Consider the following 7,500-nt stretch of genomic DNA (forward strand, 5'->3'; position numbering starts at 1 on the left):
TGTAGTAGTAGTAGTAGTTTGGTGGTGGTGGTGGTGGGTGGTGGTGGTGGTGCAATCTCGCAAAGAATTAATAGATAAGATAGAGGAGGAGAGAGGAGGAGGAGGAGGAGGAATAGGAAAGGAATACAAAGGAATAGGAAAGCCAAACAGCAACAGACCTGTTGGTCCTTTCGAGGCTGTTTGGTAACTACTTCTAACTGGCTACAGATAAGAGAGACAGGACAGTACAGGAGAAGGCTCCTCCCCACCCACCACTCCCTCCAGCTTTCGCTGGCATGGAAAATAGCTTGAAAAGTACCATGCAGTATGGAAAAACTGACATGGAATTTTCACAGGAAAGGATGAAAGGAGATTCTATTATTCACCCTACGGTGAACTCTACATATCTATCTATAAGAAAGTTAATATAGTATCATGTTTAATTATTCAGACAAGAAGAGAGCTTGTTGGGGTTATTCTTTAAATATTTATCAATTTTGTTTTTGAATGATGCAATGGAAGTACTGTTTACTATTTCTGAAGGAAGCTTATTCCAAATGTTAACTATTCTATTAAAGAAAAGTGCTTTGCCTCGTGGGTTTTAAAGCGTTTTGGTGTAATTTTAAATCCATTATTCCTTGTTATGGTGGAATGATCAATAGTAAAATATTTATTGACATCAAGGTTGTTGTATCCCTGAAAATTTTGAAAACTTCGATTAGGTCTCCTCTTATCCTGCGCTTTGTTAAGCTGAATAAATTTAATGCTTCCAGTCGTTCCTCATACGGCTTGTTTCTCAATCTCGGAATCATCTTGGTCACTCTACGCTGGATCCTTTCCAGTTTTTCAATGTCTTTTCTGTAATATGGTGACCAGAACTGCACACAGTATTCAAGCTGAGGACGCACCAATGAGTTATATAAAGTAAGGATAACTTTTTCTGATTTAAATTCAAAGGTTCTTCCAATGAACCCAACTAATTTATTTGCATTCTTTACTGCTTCTGTGCAGTGTTTGCTCGGCTTGAGATCTTTAGACACCACAACACCAAGATCTTTTTCATTCTCAGCACTTTCCAGAGGTACATTACTCATTACGTATTTTGCTTGTACATTGTTACTTCCAATGTGTAAGACTTTACACTTTTCTATATTGAATTTCATTTGCCATTTTTCTGCCCAGCGTGTCAGTTTATTTAAGTCACACTGTAGTTCTTGCCATTGTGACGTTGATGTAACTTTGCTCATTATTTTGGTGTCGTCCGCGAATTTGCTTATTTTACAAGTGATTCCTTCATCAATATCATTAATATAAACAATGAAAAGAACTGGTCCTAATACAGAGCCTTGAGGAACACCACTTTTCACATTGTGCCACTCTGATTCTTTTCCATTTATAACAACTCGTTGCTTTCTGTCAGAGAGCCAGTCTTCCAGCCATTTCAGGGTATTTCCAGCTATGCCGTGAGCTTTTACTTTGCTGATTAGCCTCTTGTGAGGGACAGTGTCGAAAGCTTTCTGGAAATCAAGATAAATAACATCCACTGCTTTTGTCTCGTCATACGAGTTAAAAACTTCATAAAAGAAGTCTAGTAGGTTTGTTAAGCAGGATCTCTTGTTTCTGAAACCATGTTGTGAATCCTTCATGATCTTATTTTCTTCTAAAAATTTGACAATCTTATCTCTGATTATCGTTTCCATCAGCTTGCACACTACTGAAGTAAGGCTGATTGGTCTGTAATTAGCTGGGAGTGATTTATTTCCTTTCTTGAAAATGGGCGTGACATTTGCTAGCTTCCACTCCTGGGGACTTTCCTGCTTGTAAAGTTTTATTGAATATAATCGTGAGTGGTTTCACGAGCTCATTTTTCGCTTCTTTGAGAAGCCTGGGTGATATCTTGTCTGGTCCAGGCGTTTTGTTTACGTTCATGCTGTTCATGACTGTGAGGATTTCATTTTCTGTAACTATGAAGTCAGGCAGTGTTTTGCCTTGTGCCTGAGGCTCTGGCATGGGCAGACTATTTTGGACATCTTCAGTCGTGAAGACTGTTGAGAAGAATCTATTTAGGACGTTTGCCATTTCAGCTTCGTTATCTATTTGGTTTCCGTTTTCTGTTATGAGTGGACCAATTGTTGAGGCTAAGACTCTTTTGGATTTTACATAACTGTGAAATTCCTTTGGGTTGGTTTTACAGGAGTTTGCGATCTGAGCTTCTACAGATTTTTGCTGCTTTTATCAACTTTTTGCTTTTCTACGCAATCTGTCATGCTCTAATTTATCATTATTATGCTGTGTTAATTTGTATTTGTTGTATGCTTCTTTCTTTGCTAGAAGACAGCTTTTAATTTCATTATTCCACCATTTCGGTTTGGTGTTTAGTATTTTCCTTCTGTTTCTTAGTGGTATACACATCTTAGCTGTATCATTTATCTTTTCAGCAAACACCTCCCATGTCTTATCTACATCTGGTGTTTCCAGCAGTATATTCCAGTCAATGGATGCAAGCTGCATACGGAGTCTTGTGTAGTTTGCACGCCGATAGTCTGGCACTTTTTCTTTACTTTCATTCACTTTTCCTTTGTCAAAATTTATGGTGAATTTTAAGGTGCGATGATCGCTGGAACTGAATTCTGGTCCAATTTCCACATTTTCAATAGTATTCTCATCATTTGTTAGAACGATATCAAGGATATTGTTTCCTCTTGTCGGATGCTTGATGTGTTGGTGGAGGGAGCTTTCAAGCATGCTATTATACAGCTGCTGGCCAGCGTGAGCTGTCAGTGGTTCGCCCCACCTTGTGACTGGAAGGTTAAAATCTCCCATAATTATGCAATTGTTTACGCAGCAAATGTCCGCGATTTGTTCATACAATTGTTCGTCTGTGGCGGGTGACTGGGCTGGAGGACGATAGACGAGACCTAATGATATTCTTCGGGATTTATTTTCTATATGAATGAAATTGACATCTATGTTTGCAATGGTTGAAGTTGGCATCACACGAGCACGAAGATTACTTTTAACGTAAAACATTACACCGCCCCCTGTACGGTGAGATCTTTCGCTACTAAAAATGTTATAGCCATCAAGTGAGTATTCTGCGAGGTAATCTCTGTGTGTTGTATTAATCCAAGTTTCTGTGATGCCGATGATGTCATAGTTTTCTTGATGTATAAGAGCTTGGAGCTCATTAAATTTATTTCGTAAACTACGGGCATTGAAATAGCATTACGACGCTGAAGTTCGTAAGTTCATCTTCAGATTCAGGCAAAAAAAAGGAGGAGGAGGAGGAGGAGGAGGAGGAGGAGGAGGAGGAGGAGCGCACACACACACACACACACACACACATACTAACATCTCTTTTCCATTCGATCACTCCCTCCCCTCCCCTCCCCTCCCTTCTCCCCAATACAAAGATAGCTATTTCCTCCCCTCTGGAATCTGCTATGACAACACCTCCCCTCAACTTCCTCCCCACCCCTACCCCTTTCAAGGTCATACCCTCCCTCTCTACCCCCCATCAATTCCCCATTCCAGTGCCCAGCTATGCCCACACTTAGCACTTCCTTCCTTCCTCCCTCTCTCCCTTTTCATGTACCCTCCCATCCCTCTCCCCTTCTCTTCCCTCTCTCCCTCCCCCCCCACCTCAAGGACACGTGCTGCCCACCTTTTTTTTATCTCCTCTCTCTCTCTCTCTCTCTCTCTCTCTCTCTCTCTCTCTCTCTCTCTCTTACCTTATAATTTTGCCCCTGCCGTCCTCTTAAAGATTGGAAAAGATTGTTAAGTGTAGAAGTGGTAGCGGTGGAGGTAGTAGTGGTGGTGGTGGTAGAATTCAAGGTCTTAGTAGTAGAAGTAGCAGTTATTATTGTCCTCTCTCTCTCTCTCTCTCTCTCTCTCTCTCTCTCTCTCATCTATATAAAACACAAAAATTTAATTAATAAAACACTACTACTTTCTCTTTCCTCCTCTTACTTCCTCTTCCTCCTCCTCCTCCTCCTCCTCCTCCTCCTCCTCCTCCTCCTCTTCCTAACAAGTCACCTCTCCACCACTCACTCTAGCACACACACACACACACACACACACACACACACACACACACACACACGCCTCTCGCCGCCCACTCTAGTGAAAAGCAAACTCGGTCTACATTACACAATTAACTTTGCACTGAATGAACCTTTCTCCAATTTTCTTTTGAGCTAAACTTATTCAATCTCCTTCCCTGGGTTTTCTTTCTTCGGGGGTTCTTTTATTCTTTTATTTTCCAGATTTATTTAGTTTGTTCCTCTGTTATCTGGTGCCTTTTCAAAGTATTAGGTCCCTCGGTGCTTCAGGTCGTCTTGGTGCTTCCTGGGTTACCAAACTGACGCTACTGTTTTAATGCTACTATTACTTTGACTCATGCTACTACTGCTGTTCCAACTACTATTACTACTATTAACGTTACTGCTGCTGCTACTACTACTACTACTACTGCTACTACTACTACTACTACTACTACTACTACTACTCTACTACTACATCTACTACTGCTACAACCCTGAACAGTATATACAATAACATACCCGACTACTATTCATGGATACTGGAAACATTAACACTACTTATACTACTACTACTACTACTACTACTACTACTATCACTACTAGTACTACTATTACTATTAAATACAAAAATAAACCTGTCATTCATATCACTACAAAAAAGTTTCGAATAATAAGTGTACAATATATTTTCACTTTTTTCAATTTTGTGTATATATAGTATATAATGACTGAGTAGAGAGAGAGAGAGAGAGAGAGAGAGAGAGAGAGAGAGAGAGAGAGAGAGAGAGAGACGGTCCCTCCTTCCTTCCTAAGTTACATTAGTCGTAAAACTTGGAAAACTTTCCCAAACGAAGCCAATTCCTTTATAGCACTGCTGGCTAACCTGATTATACCTCTCTCTCTCTCTCTCTCTCTCTCTCTCTCTCTCTCGCACAGTAGCTCAATCCACAGCCACCTGATATCCTCCTCCTCTTCCACCCTCTCTCCCTTCTCTTCCTCCTCCTCCTCCTCCTCCACACAATGCTCTCCTAACAAAGGCTACGGCAGGTGCGGGCTACTGAAAGGAGAGAGAGAGAGAGAGAGAGAGAGAGAGAGAGAGAGAGAGAGAGAGTGTGTGTGTGTGTGTGTGTGTGTGTGTGTGTGTGTGTGTGTGTGTGTGTGTGTGTGTGTGTGTGTTATGTACTTCTTTTTCTTTTGCATTATTGGAACTTGTAACCTTGAGAAGTGACCAATCTGTGTGTGTGTGTGTGTGTGTGTGTGTGTGTGTGTGTGTGTGTGTGTGTGTGTGTGTGTGTGTGCGAGTAGCGGTGACACGTACAACACAACACAACAAACTCACTATTGAGGAAAATCTAATCAAACTATAAGACGTTGTTTCCTCCTCCTCCTCCTCCTCCTCCTCCTCCTCCTCCTCCTCCTCCTTCTCGTCCTCTTCCTTCCTTCTCCTCCTCTTGTTTTCTTCTTTTCTCATGATCTTCGACCTTCCCCGTTCTATTCTTTATTTTTTTCCACTCGTCTCTCTCTCTCTCTCTCTCTCTCTCTCTCTCTCTCTCTCTCTCTCTTCTTCTTCTATTTCTCCTTCTGCTGCTAATTTTTTTCTCTTCTTCTTCGTCCTTCTTCCCTTCCTCTTTACTCTCCTCCTATTCTATCTTTCACATTGTTGTTCTTTGTGTATCAATCGACATTATTTCTTCCTCTCTTTCTCCTTTTCTTCTTCCTTTCTTCCTACTTTTTTTATTCTTCACCACCTTCCTCTTCTTCCACCTTTCTCTCCTAAATTTTCGCCTTTCCCTTCTTCGTCGTCATCATCGTCTTCCTCTTCGTTCTCCTCCTCCTCCTCCTCCTCCTCCTCCTCCTCCTCCTCCTCCTCCTCTTTCTCCTCCGCCTGCTTCTCCTGCTTCTCCTCCTCCTTTCTAAATAATTCAGATATAATTTCTCTAAAAAATAACAATAATAATAATAATAATAATAATAATAATAATAATAATAATTTTACCTTCACAATTAAGTTTTTATTTCCTTCGTCCTTGTTTGAACCATTTATTGAGAGAGAGAGAGAGAGAGAGAGAGAGAGAGAGAGATGAGTAGGGGAGGTGAGAGGGAGAAAAAATGGGAGAGAAAAAGAGAAATGGACAAGGATAGAGAATAAAAGCGTAGAGACAGAGAGAAAGGAATTGCGAAGTAGTGAAGAGAAAAAATGTGGATGAAGGGAGAGAAACAAGAGGGAGAGAAGAAAGGCTGGAGGAGAGAGAGAGAGAGAGAGAGAGAGAGAGAGAGAGAGAGAGAGAGAGAGAGAGAGAGAGAGAGAGAGAGAGAGAGAGGAGGAACATAAAGAAACTGGAGAAGAAAAATTGCTTTGCTTTATAATTGTTTTGTTTGCAAATGTATAAATAATAAAGTTTCTTCTTCTTCTTCTTCTTCTTCTTCTTCTTCTTCTTCTTCCTCCTCCTCCTCCTCTGTGGTTCCTTATTGCCATATATTTTACTACCCAACCATGAAGGAAGAAGAACAAGAACATGAACAAAAAAAGAATAAGAAGAAAAAGATGAAGAAGAAAAGGAGAAGAAGAAGACGAAGAAGAAGAAAAATAAGAAGAGGAAGAAAAGAAGAAGAAGAAGAAGAAGAAGAAGAAGAAGAAGAGGAAGAAGAAGGAAGAAGAAGAACAACAACAACAACAACAACAACAACAACAAGAAGAAGAAGAAGAACAAGAAGAAGACAAAAAAAAAAGAAAAAAAAAACGGAGAAACATGAGAAAAGTCCACGTCATGTAATTATCTCTCTCTCTCTCTCTCTCTCTCTCTCTCTCTCTCTCTCTCTCTCTCTCAAACATTGCGGAAATACTACTACGACCATCACCACCACCATTATCTTTACAACAACAACAACAACAACAACAACAACAACAACACAAAAACAATTGACGAAAACAACCTCTTAAAAATCAAATAAAAATAGATACACAACAAACCTCTCTCTCTCTCTCTCTCTCTCTCTCTCTCTCTCTCTCTCTCTCTCTCTCTCTCTCTCTCTCTCTCTCTCTCTCTCTCGGCTTTGTCAACAGAAATGGGCGTGCATGAAACCACGCTAAAGGAGGAGGAGGAGGAGGAGGAGGAGGAGGAGGAGGAGGAGGAGGAGGTTTAGGGTTGATAACTTTTACTTTAGCAACTATTTACAGGAGGAAACGGTAGAGGAGGAGGAGGAAGAGGAGGAGGAGGAGGAGGAGGAGGAGGAGGAGGAGGAGGAGGAGGAGGAGGAGGAGGAGGAGGAGGTTTCGTTTTATAGTCAAGTTACTCTGGTTTAGTTTTACAATCACTAGATAGCGATCTCTCTCTCTCTCTCTCTCTCTCTCTCTGTGTGTGTGTGTGTGTGTGTGTGTGTGTGTGTGTGTGTGTGTGTGTGTGTGTGTGTGTGTGTGTGTGTGTGTGTGTGTGTGTGTGTGTGTGTGTGTGTGTGTGTGTGTGTGTGTGTGTGTGTG

At 41.0% G+C, this 7,500-nt stretch overlaps 1 pseudogene; it reads left to right on the forward strand.

Moving 5' to 3' along the window:
• LOC123514895 overlaps positions 1 to 7,500 on the forward strand; it is a 33,061-nt pseudogene that overhangs the window by 5,009 nt on the left and 20,552 nt on the right.

Source organism: Portunus trituberculatus, chromosome 38 (genome assembly GCF_017591435.1).
Source record: "Portunus trituberculatus isolate SZX2019 chromosome 38, ASM1759143v1, whole genome shotgun sequence".
Lineage (NCBI taxonomy): Eukaryota > Metazoa > Arthropoda > Malacostraca > Decapoda > Portunidae > Portunus > Portunus trituberculatus.